At 42.2% G+C, this 12,368-nt stretch overlaps 2 long non-coding RNA genes across 2 annotated transcripts in view; one reads left to right on the top strand and one right to left on the bottom strand.

The window, feature by feature from the left end:
- The window catches only part of LOC118522898 (uncharacterized), a 650,767-nt gene that overhangs the window by 31,075 nt on the left and 607,324 nt on the right, over positions 1-12,368 (bottom strand). The window contains exon 7 of the long non-coding RNA XR_013445856.1: positions 1,823-1,916. This is a non-coding gene — a long non-coding RNA (uncharacterized LOC118522898). The remainder of the gene's footprint in view (positions 1-1,822; positions 1,917-12,368) is intronic.
- On the top strand, positions 6,367-11,379 carry LOC144381149 (uncharacterized). The gene is made up of 5 exons (XR_013445855.1): positions 6,367-6,984; positions 7,372-7,724; positions 9,523-9,610; positions 10,357-10,522; positions 11,246-11,379. It is a non-coding gene; the product is annotated as an uncharacterized LOC144381149 (long non-coding RNA).

Here is a 12,368-nt window from a genome sequence, read left to right as displayed (position 1 = left end):
CACAGAGCAATGTTCAAAGTTGTGTTTCATTAAAGCAATAAAGAAATATGGATGGAAGGAAAGCCAGAGTAGGTGTCTATCAGTTCTAGTTGCACATTAGAATCATGAAAAGACAGAATCTCTCAATATGGCAACACCAAGATTTTAGGTTGGATAATGTTTATTATTGGTGGTGGTCCTGTAAGCTGTTTAGCCACATCCCTGGCTTCTACCTGCTAGATGCCAGTAGCATATCCCTCCTCCTCGATTGTGACAATCAAAAATATATCCAGATATTGCCAAACGTCTTCCCTAGGAAACAAAATTTCCTCCAGTTGAGAAACAGGGACTAAGGAGAAAGTTGTGATTTAAATGCTTTGAGGCAGGACCCAGGGATCTGCATTTTTCTAAATTCCCTAGATTACTTCATTATGGAACCAGAATCACATTTGGAATCAGATTTAGAGCAATTGGCCAGGGAATCTATATTTTACTTATTTTTATTGAGATATAATTGACCTATAACCTTATATTAGTTTCAGGTGTACAACATAATGATGGGATTTAAGCATAGATAGTAAAATGATGACCACAATGAGTCTAATAATATCTATCACCACAGATAGTTACAATTCTTCTTTCTTGTGATGGGAATGGCTGGATCATAGGGTGGTTCTACTAGTAATTTTTTGATGGCACTCCATGTTGTTTTCATAGTTGCCACAACAGTTACCATTTCCACCAAGGGAATGTATTGTTCATGAGGGCTCCCTTTTTCCACATCATCCCAAACACTTGTTATGTCTTATCTTTCTGATAATAGCCCTTATTTCTTTCATAATAGTGTGAGGTGATAGCTCATTATGATTTACCCATTTTTTGAATTTGGTTTGTTTTTTTTGTGTTCTGGTATTTTTTTTTTTTTTTTTTTTTTGCTATTGAGTTGTATAAATGGTTCATATATTTTGGATATTAATGCCCTATCAGATGGATGACTTGAAAATATTTTCTCCTGTTTGGAAGGTTGCCTTTTCATTTTGTTGATGGTTTCCTTTGCTGTGCAGAAACTTTTTAGTTTAAATACAGTCCCATTTATTTTTGCTTTTGTTGCTTTTATTATTGGTGTTAGATAAAAAAAAATCACTGCCAAGGAGCTTACCAGTTGTGTTTTCTTCTATGAATTCAATGGTTTCCAGTCTTAAGTTCAAGTCTTTAATTCATTTCGAGTTAATTTTTGTGCATGGTATAAGATAGTGGCCTAGTTTCATTCTTTTGTATTGTGGCTGTCCAGTTTTCCCAACATCCATTTGTGGAAGAGACTGCCTTTTCCCATTGTATATTTTGGGGAAATTTATATTTTAACTAACTTGCTGGCCAACTTTTCTAAAATTCAGAATGCCAATTATTTAATAAATGAGTGATAGTCTAAGAACTTGACAAGAGCTTTTTAAGGTGATAGTAATCTAGTATTGTTACATTGCCTCTCCTATTTGGATAGAAAATTTTTAGGAAAATTGTTATGAATTATAAAACAACTAGGACAGAGATAGTTAAGTATGTGCCAATCACTCTTTATTTAAGCATAGTTTTAATTACTATTTTGGTCAGCTAGGGCTGCCATAACAAAAAATGATAGTTTGTGGCTTATACAGTGGAAACTGGGTCCCACCTCCAAATACTGTCACTGTTAAGGCTTTAATAATTTTTTTTAATGGGGGCACACTTAAGTCTCTAGCAGTTACCAAGAATTTTGTATTTCTCTATAAGTCTAGAACTAAGTGGGGTAGGCAGAATGTTTCAAAGATAAAAAAATCTTCACCTCCAGGTACTGTGAATACGTTACCTTTCATGGCAAAAGAGACGTGGCAGATATGACTGAGTTATGAATCTTGATAAGGGGAAATCGTCTGGGCGCTCTCACTGTGATCCCATGGGTCCTTAAAAATGAGGAGGCAGAAAAAAGTCACTAGTGTACATAAATAATAATGATCTCAACATTTACAATCATATTTTCACTTCTCATCCATTGCATTTAAAATAAGAGATCAGGTGTCAACATTTTCTTGGATTTTCTCTATTATCGTAACTCTTACCTACAAATATCCTTTACTATTCTTTCCTAAAGCATTGTGAATCCTCCCTTCATTTATTTTTTTACTGCAGTCCTTGACTTCTCAGGTAGCGCTGCATCTTGTCGTTGGACCTGCAGAGAGTTTGGGTCAACTACAAAGTTTAGAGGGACCACAGTAATCACTGCAAATCAGTACTATAGTATAATAGCAAGAACAAATACCATGAGGCTAAGTCCTGAATGGTGATAGAGGCCCCACCTGGCACCTTGAGACACTACTCTTAGAACTCAGACATCCTGACATGGGGAAGCCAAACAAGCCTGAAGAGGCCACCTCTTTCAGCCTTAGTCCCAGCCAATACCTAGCATCAACTAGCAGACACGTCCGTGCGTGAGCCTTGAGATTATTTCGGTCTGCGGTCTTTGATGCATCCCTACTGAAACCAAATGGAGCTGAAATGACCTGCCATTGCTTTAAGCCAAATCGTGTTTTGGTGTGGTTCCACACACCTAGCAATAGAAAACTGCAATAACCTCCACACTTGTACCAAACCACATACACATTCCTTTATCATCAGTTCTCACTGACCCCTCGCTTTAACCTAGCTTCCCACTGTGATTTTTTATGCCCCATCACTCATGCACCGCTTCTCACAGTGTGAGCCATGGTTCCTTACATTCATCTCAGTAAAGAGCCTGATAGTGTTGTTTTGTTCCACTCATGCTCATCTAAATCTTACCAATTCTTCAAGGTCCATAATTCAGGCCACACAATTGCCTATCCATTGTATTGGTTTGGCCATATCCAAGCGCCCTGGAAAGTTAGCAGCCTAGTTTTCTTTGGGGGAAACCATCTCTTCTTAATGCCCTATCCAGAGGCTTTAGGTATGGTGGACTTGCGCTTCCAGCCTGAGGTGGGGAAGGGGCCCAGACTTACCCAGTTGGCATTTTCCATCTTCCTAGCCATGTGACTAGTTGGAGAATGAGCCCATGCCCCAAGCTGGTGCAATGAGCTGGAATCCTGGACTTTTCCCAGAACAATGTTTTACTAGTGCCTGCTGAGCCATGAGGCTGTTAGCCCAGGACTGAAGTGGCCCACACGGACTGAAAGACCACCTGAGGATGAAGCCAACCCAGAAGAAAGCTTTCCCAGGGCATTATTGGAGCCTGTGGATTCAGCCATGCCTGAAGACTGATCCTCGCTCCACCCACCACTTCTCAGTTTTCTGAACCAAGCAATTCCCTTTTTGGCTAAAAGCCAGATTGAGTTAGATTTCTATCACTAGGTAACTATAGAGTCAGTCTTCATCATCAATAGGGTGATTCCTGAATGCCTATTTCAAATGGGATTCTGTACTTGGAGTTAAGACATGAGCATTAGTAAGACACGGTCCATGAGGCTTAGCGCTTATTCACTACTCCTTCTGTCCCTTCAGTGGAAATCCTCATGATGGCATTTGGGTATAGCACTTGTCACAGATGTTATGCAGGATAGTTCATTGAACGCATTCCATTAGATGCTTTGTGAAGACGGCAGTCTTTCACTTTATAGGATGATGTAAAAATACACATAGGAGAGGGTAGGCATATGATATGTTCTCAGTAGCTATTACTTCCTATTTTTTCCTATTGCACCAAGCATGGATGTTGTCCATAGTTATTCAGTGATACATATAAATTATTCATTGTCCCTAAGTAATACTGCATAACATTTATGGAACAATTATTATATGCCAGACTTAAGGATCACCTCAGTGAATTCTCACAATAACTTGAGGAGATAGGTGCTATTCTTCCCTTTGTACAGGTGGGGGAAACTCAACACATAAAAACATGCAGAGTTAACAAGCTTGTCCATAGTCTCACAGCTTGCACCTACTGGAGTGAGGACTCCCACTCCTGTCTCTTTAACACCCCACACCTCCAAGCCGCTACTTGTGTTGAATGCATGGGATTTGCTGCTTGGAAAACTTTCTACATACCTGTTTGGAATCCAGAGAAATTGGCTGGGTTAAAAAGCCTTGAAAGCCAGAGAAATCAGCCCTGTGATGAGTGCAGGAGTGCTGCCCAGGCAAGAGAAACAACTTAACGACGTTCTGGGAGGTTGGATCAGGTGAGCAGAAATTTGGAAGGCATTGCTACAAGCCAGATAGCGGGAGCAAATTGCTGGAACTTTGTTCTTCCCACATCAGCCACAGATGTGAAGAAAATGACAAGAGTAAAAATGGCAAAAGCCTTTTCTAAAAAGTGTTGCAGATTCCATGGCCGGCGGCCAGGAAAGTGTAGCATCCCTGGTTGTCATAAGTGCCTAACAGAACAAAGAATCGCAGGCTGCAGGGAAAGAGGATAGGGCTGGAAATGAAGAGCTTATGAGGAAGCAAAATGGAAAAATCGAACCAAGGGTAAATGGGGATTAATAGGTCCTTGAAGGGTTCAGGAAGACTTGTCCGGAGTTCCAATGCATATGCACAGGAAAATAGGCTCCTTGTAGAGCTCATGATAAGGTTCCCATTCACCCTCCCAGGAATACAACAGGGTCACTGCTAAAATTCTGGTTGGTTTTTTTGGGAAAACGAAATGCATTCATAGGCAAATCAAAAAGATGCCCATAAAATGTTTTTTTTCCTTAGAGTGTAATGAAAAATTAAATATTTATTCTAAAAATTGTCATGAAAAAGCAGATTTTTTTCATCCTCATTTCCTGCTGGGTGTTTTGCAGATCCCCGTAGCAGGACTGCTCCCCGGAGTCATGGTCCCTCCCCAGTCAGTCCCATGGCCGGAGTAGGCGCTGGAAACAAGGGGAAGACGTGAGGCTCCTCAGTGCACCTTGAGCAGCGGGAACGGCAGTGAGGTAGGAATTTCTGAACTTGGGTTACATTTGCATCTTGGATCCTCAGCTTTGACATCTGAATTCAGGTCACGAAAACACCATTTGCGCTGTGTTATTTGCAGGATGAGATGGGTAACACATGTTGAACCTCTGCCATTGTGTCTCGTTCATGTGGGCACTCCCCCAACCCCCTAGTCCGAGAACCGCCCCCCCCCCCCCAGTGAAGGTAGAGACCAGGTCTCTCTTGATCACTGCTGTGCCCCAGAGTCTCTGCTAAGTACATGTTGGATGAAATTGATGCCTGTTGGTTGTATATTTAGGAAGATGCGACATCAGTTTTCTGTTTATTCTAAAGCAGCTGTGTCAAGCAAATGCTCTTCTAAAGATACTAAATTTGCCCATAAGTCTCCTGAAAGATCCTGATGATAGGGTAAAATGACCAATCACACTTAATGACAGAGATGTGTTGGGAGTGGGGGGCAGTGACAGAGAACTCTCTTCCACAAATGGTAGTCTGAATTAACATACTCTATCTAGAGACCACTCTCTTTTTTTTTTTTTAAGATTTATTTATTTATTTTGACAGAGAGAGTTAGCAAGAGCAGGAACACAAGCAGGGGGAGTGGAAGAGGGAGAAGCAGGCTTCCCATCAAGCAGGGAGCCCGATGTGGGGCTCGATCCCAGGACCTTGGGACCACGACCCGAGCTGAAGGCAGACCCTTAATGGCTGAGCCACCCAGGCGCCCCTAGAGACCACTCTCTTAATCAAAAAGCACTTTAAGTGACCAGTTACATGTGGTCTTTGGAGGATGAGGCCAAGTAGCAAGAACAAATCCTTTGAACCTTGTTCTTTTTTTGCATCTGTCCCCAGAAGAAAATGACATTGTGAAATTTTCTAGGCTTTGCTTAAAACCATGGCAGTTTTGCTAAATGCCATCCCAGTTTCTGCTTGCAGATACCTCTTCCCAAAATCCTTCCCTGGTGTGAGTGATACATGAATACAGTAGAGAGGCACGAATAAGAGACACAGTGCGAACAGATGAGATTTATCGAGGGCTACGGTAGCAGATTGGAGAGGTGGGAGGTGAAGAACCGGTATTCCAGGGGAGTAGTGATATCCAAGCAGAACCCGGCTGATCGGTGAGTTACCTCGTTCATTGGATTCTGTCAAAAGTCTGGCATTGAAACTATAGTTCTTCATAAAGGATAAAACACTAAAGCTTTTTTGAGAGTAAGTTACTCTCCAAAACGCCAAATCTTTCTGCTGTGCCAGCATTTTACAATTTTTTGTTTTGTTTTGTTTTGGGTCTGACTTTTCCTTTCACCAGATTAAATACTTGAGAGCCGATTAAGGATTATTGTAATCATTCTTTCTTCTTTTTGCATAATCAATAAAAACATTCCCAACTATTTTATTAGGTGAGTATAGAAATGGCCATCTTAGAGTGTTATTTTCATACTCTTGGACTATATTTATAATGTATAATTAACTTTTAATAAATACTGCACACTAGTTGAGTACCAAAAATATAGGAAAAAAATCATGATTTTGTCATAAATCTGTAAGTATTAGACCACTTTTAATTTAGAGATTGAAACCGGAATAAAATACAGATTTAGTTTAACTATGGATTATGACACACAGTGGACAAAAACCGTCTTCATTTACTGTTTGGGCACTCTCAGTTTTCAACGGAAAAATCAGTTAATGGTGATAATTTTCATGTTTTATGTATAAATACAGAACACGCTGGAAGGTATCAGGCTGCTGCTATTTGTAATAATTCACCTACAAGCAAGACATTCCAGATGCTGGTAGCTTTAATTCCCAATAAATAAAAAGCTAAATCAGTTGTAATTGTCACAGTGCTTTCTCTTCAATGTTTTCTTTCTTATCAGGAACGTTCTGCTGGCCTCTATTGAGAACATATGCGTCTGACCTACGGAGCTGATGGGGAGCCTCTTAAGGCACGGGTCTGAGGGTCTGAGCTTGGGTTGCCATGACAAAATACCACAGACTGGCTGGCTTAAACACACAGGGGTTTATTTCTCACAGTGCTGGAGGCTGGAAGTCAAGAACAAGGTGCTAGCAGAACTGTCCCAGGTAAGGGCCCCCTTCCTGACTTTGAGATGGGCACCTTCTTCCTGTGTCTGCACATGGCACAGAGAAAAAGCGCGGTTCTCTTTTTCTTCTTAGAAGGATGTTAACGCCATCATGGGGGGGGGGGTCTCACCCTCATGATCTCGTCTAAACCTAAATACTGCCCAAAGGCTCCATCTCCAAATACCCTCACATTGGGGGTTAGGGTTTCAATATATGCATATGGGAGGAATACGAACCCTCTGGCCCTAAGAGCGGGGTTGTAGGAGTGCTTTGGCTTAGACAAGAGGGGTCCCAGCTCACTCAGAAGCCAAACTAGGGTAAGGTCCTAGGGGCATGGCAGGCACGTGAGGGTTCTGCAGGTCCCAGAGCCCAAACCCTCCCTTCCAGGTGCTACTGAGTGCTTGAGACCCAGAATTTCCTGCCCGGACAGCCTGCACATCTGCTTTTGGAGCCTGCATGGCCCTTTCCCCAGCGCACCCATCCTGACCGTGAACTGCACCGCCATTATGGAATCCTCTAGTCAAGAGATGGCCACGGGGTGGCTGTTTGGATTGAGGTGGAGAAGTGGCTGCAACTCTCCAGGCGCTGGCTGGAGGCCACAGGCACGAATACAAGATGCAATCGAGGACAGAGAGAGAAGGGAGAGAGGAGAGCTGGCTCGAGGTCCCCATGTTGGAGACCAAACTCTAAAAAGTACCAGAATTCTTCACGCACATCTTGTCTTGCAGGTTATGAAGAAGGTACAGTGGGGAAGGGGGGAGGAGAAAATGGATTTTATGTCAAAGGGTTGGGCTGATGGGGGTCTGGGCTTCTCTTTGGTTCTTTCTTCACAAGTGTTAGGAGTGGATCTCTGACTACGTTATCTTCATGAATTTGTATTTTACTATCCGTAATTTTGATGCATCTTGTCTAATATTACAGATGTAAATTAAACAATACGTGACCGAGGGGGAAAAAAACAGCTTTAAAGTGATAAAGTGAATATTGGTCTGAAGGGTCTTGGTAGCTGGCAGTGCTGAGCTGAGTGATAAGCCACCTGAGTCCTCAGCTTGCTCTTTACTAAGGGCCATGCTGATTACTTTGAGCATTGACAACGGCTCATTTTGAAAGGAAAATAAATACATGATAGTAATTTAATATATTAATTATTTCTTTGTCAGAGAGAGAGAGCATAAGCAAGGGGAGCAGGAGAGGGAAAAGCAAGCTCTCTGCTGAGCAGGGAGCCCAACCCCAGGACCCTGGGATCCTGACTTGAGCTGAAGGCAGATGCTTAACTGACACAGCCACCCAGGTGCCCCAGTAACTTCATTAATTAAAAAAATTTTTTTCGGGGCACCTGGGTGGCTCAGTCGTTAAGCGTCTGCCTTCGGCTCAGGTCGTGATCCCAGGGTCCTGGGATCGAGCCCCACATCGGGCTCCCTGCTCAGCGGGAAGCCTGCTTCTCCCTCTCCCACTCCCCCTGCTTGTGTTCCTTCTCTCGCTGTGTCTCTCTCTGTCAAATTAATAAATAAAATCTTTAAAAAAAAAAAAATTTTTTTTTTTCTTTCTTTCCTGTTGCCACTTGTGTTCCCCTCATGGGCTGCTCCTCTGATGTCCTTGTCATAGGAACCTAACACTGTGCACTCTTATAAAGTGTGTACTGTTGTTGTGTATGCATATTTTAAAAAACTTACACAAAGTTATGCATTTTTTTTTTTCCCTTGGCTTTTTCCACTTAATGTTGTTTTTAAGATCTGGTCATATTGCTTTTGGGATGGAGTTGATTGCTTCTAATTCCCACACAGTGTCCGTGGAACACATCCATCATTTTTTACTTACCCATTCCCTTGGTGGTGGGCATCTAGGTGGGCATCTCTATTACCACATACAAAGTGTGACCCTAATGAACACAGGCTATGTGATCCTTAGCAAGCTGAGAATTTTGCTGAGGTATTTACCCAGAAGTTATTGTTGACAGGGATTACATTAAGTTATTTCGTTAAATACTGTGGGAGCATTTTCTAGAACTGCTGAATCAACTTTAACTTCCAAGAGTGGTTTACCTGAGTGCTCACCTTTCTACATTTTCACCGGCACCTAGTATTGCCTCCTTTTCAAAATTTTGCCATTCTCATGCGCTCGAGTGGTCTCTGTATTGCTGTTCACAACCATTGCTGACATGAAAAAAGAATTACTAAGTGTTAGAAAATTACACGTTCCTTTCCCAAGTCATGCTGTGTGACTAATGACTTCTCTTATATAGTCTTGTTTTCACTGGCTACTGTAAAGCCTTCGATGTTTCTAATATTTTCTATGTATCTAGCTGCTGTGCAACAGAGTGTAACTGGGCAGTCTTGTGCTGGCCATGGTGGTGTCCATGATGTGTGTGCAATTTACAAAAGGGGCACTGAGCTCTGAATAATCAGTTTCTTCTTCCAGTTGTTCTTCCCTTTTTTCCTGTACCCCTTCTCTTTCTATATTTTCCTTAAAGAAATGCCCATGTTACCATATGTACAAATTCACCCTGTTAATTTTGCCACGTTTCCCTGACTTTTTAAGCATTTGTTGAGCTTTGCCACCAGAAGATTCCACAGCATCATTCCTCAGCGAGAAGCTGAGCTACTGCAGAAGAGGAAGCAGAGTCAAGGTAGGTGGTGAAACAATTCTGAGAAAATTTGCTTTAAAGAGAATATCGTCCTATGGCATTAAGGGGAAAAAAATGTGTCTAGAACATAGTCATTCACTTCTCAGAGATAGATAAGTGCTCGGCTATAAAAGCACGAGCAGCATGATGGGCACCAAGTAAGAACTTCGAGGTTGCATTAGCATCTTTCCACCTCACTGGAGGTGACACAGCCCCAGCATGTTCTCCAGGAAAAGGTTTGATGTGGAGTCAGAGAACTTGGTGATGCAGCCAAATTGCCCATTTATGTTCAACTCTGGTTTTTCTGTTTTTATGTCCATGCCATGGGCTTTTAATTTGGATAATAAATATGCATGGCTTTCTTCTGGACTCTCTGCCTTTTGTGCTACTGCTAACACAGTTGGCGTGTAAGCTGTTTTTGTCCCAGAAGCAAGGTAGAGTTCTGAGGGTGGGTCGAGAAAAGAGAGTTCAGCATTCTGAGAGGTCGTTAGTTAGCACTGTGTGGGCGGGCCTGATTTTGAAACCTATGCGGACTCTGGAAGGCAAGAACCCCATCTGGGGGTAGTTAGGAGTTTGTGGAAGAATTCTTTAAAAAATGTGACATTGTACTAGTAGAATGAAATTTGCTCTCTGGAGGTTGATAGAGCTGCTTGACCTTGTGAACAAGGTTCACCAAATTCAAAGTATTGTCTTTTTTTTTTTTTTTACAATGGAGGCAAACATCCATTTCACTGTGGCTTCTCTTCTAGGCATTCTGGAGCTCCAGTGAGGAGAGCTTCACTGTAGGACAGAGACGGAATCTTTTTCCCTAGAAATGCATACCAAAGAGCCACAGTAAAGCTGCTCAAAGTGATTTGTGTGCCAGGATTCAGAATCTCATCTGTGCCGAGCCAGTTTATCACACTGACTCATGTGGTAGGTGACCTGCGACTTCCTTATTGCTAAATGGTAGTTCTCCACTAATAAAGAGCTTTCCCCTTTTGACCAGTATAGTAACATGGAAGGGGACAGCGAAATCTAGAAAAAGAAAAGCAGTTCTTTTAGGCAGATAAGAATTACCATCAATTATAGATTCATACCTCACTGGGGTAAGCATATTGTTTTGATAGTCTCAAGAAAAATTATTTTGTCTACCACATGCTGGGAGAACATCAGTATCAACCTTCTGCAAATACCTATAAAGCTCTGCTCAGCAAGAAGCACTTCTAGAAAACAAAACAAAAACAGCCAAAAGAAGCACAGAGTATAGGCAATGTAGAATCATCTTGAATCCATTTTCAGATGGTCTGTGAGGTTTTTGTCATGACGACTATAAAAGAAAAAAAGATTTCTCTTTGTGTTGCTAAATCAGAATTGCATGGGTGTCTGAATGAATGAGACAGGGTTTGCCTTACATGGCCTGAGGGGACATGGTTTCAGGGTGATGGGCGGGCTTCCTCCTCTGCTGGGTGGCTACTCTCCTCTGCCTCCATCTTGATTCGATTCTGGAGATTGAGAAATCCCATTCTTCCTTTAGTATGAATGTGTTGATCAGGTCGTTCCTTGAGACAGGATGCCAAACTTCTGCCTATAGCGGGCACTAGACCTTAACTAATATGGCCTCCCACTCCAACTTGGTTCCTCTGCTTCTTGGCCAAGGTTGGCGTAGTGGTGCTGGATGTGGACTCAGAACTGTCAAGTCCTGGATTCAAGTGTGGGTTTCCATCTCATCTGTTGTTTCGCCTTCTGCAAGGTTAAAAGAATCATCATTACCTCCCAGTGTGATGCAAGGTAATCCTACTACTAATATTAGTAAATCCACAAAAATACTCCCTATTATTACATTTATACTCCCTATTATTACATTTTCTCTTGGAAAGGGTTGTATTCTCAGCGCAACAGTGCGGAGCATTCCCTGTTCTTGACGGTTGACGACAAGCCTACCCTGCACCCCCTTATTAGGGTTTTGATGCATCTGGTTTGGTGTCTGACAGCTTGGAGAGCTTGCTTGTTACCACTCCGGGGATGGTTGCTGCTTGTCATGTTTTAGGACATAGCTCCTGGTCCCCATTAATTTGGGTGTGTTATTAGCTAGAAATGGCTAAGAAGACAACAGTTTCTTTCATTAGGTTTCTTTCATTAGATGAGAACTGAAATGTAGAAATATTTTGATGAAATTCTAGGCACAGAGAAGGAAGCTGGTCTTGATTTTATTTATGCAAGTGAGCAGGGGGAAGGGCAAAGGAAGAGGGAGAAGTAGACTCTCTGCTGAGCAGGAAACCCCATGGGGGGGGCTTGATCCCAGGACTCCGGGAATGACCCGAGCTGAAAGCAGACGCTTAACTGACTGAGCCACCCAGGCCACCCTCCAGTTGGAATTTCTAAAGCATATCCATAATGCTAGAATTCAGGGACCTTAAGTCCAGTTGACTTCCTATAACATCCCCCGAGGCACAGCTGGTGTTGTAAACATACAGAATTCTACTACTGCTTTTCTGAAGACACTGTCTGAATAGCAAGGTTTACTTTTTTAAGCAATCCATTAATACCGTGGTAACTCCTAGTGTGGATTTGGGAAAATCATTCTTAGGACTATTTGATATAACTAGAAGTGGTTAGCAGTAATTACGTTTCCTAAAATACTGACTTTCCTTCAGTTAATGAAACATTTATATGCTGACACCTGCATTGAATTAAAGTCTGGCATGCCTTAGTCTTAGTCTCTGTCTACACAGTGTGGTCCAGGACCTGCAGCAGCAGCACCTGGGAGCTTGTTAGAAAT

Source organism: Halichoerus grypus, chromosome 2 (assembly GCF_964656455.1).
Source record: "Halichoerus grypus chromosome 2, mHalGry1.hap1.1, whole genome shotgun sequence".
Lineage (NCBI taxonomy): Eukaryota > Metazoa > Chordata > Mammalia > Carnivora > Phocidae > Halichoerus > Halichoerus grypus.
The sequence above is the reverse complement of the archived record's forward strand: the minus strand, read 5'-3'. Positions and strand labels throughout refer to the sequence as shown.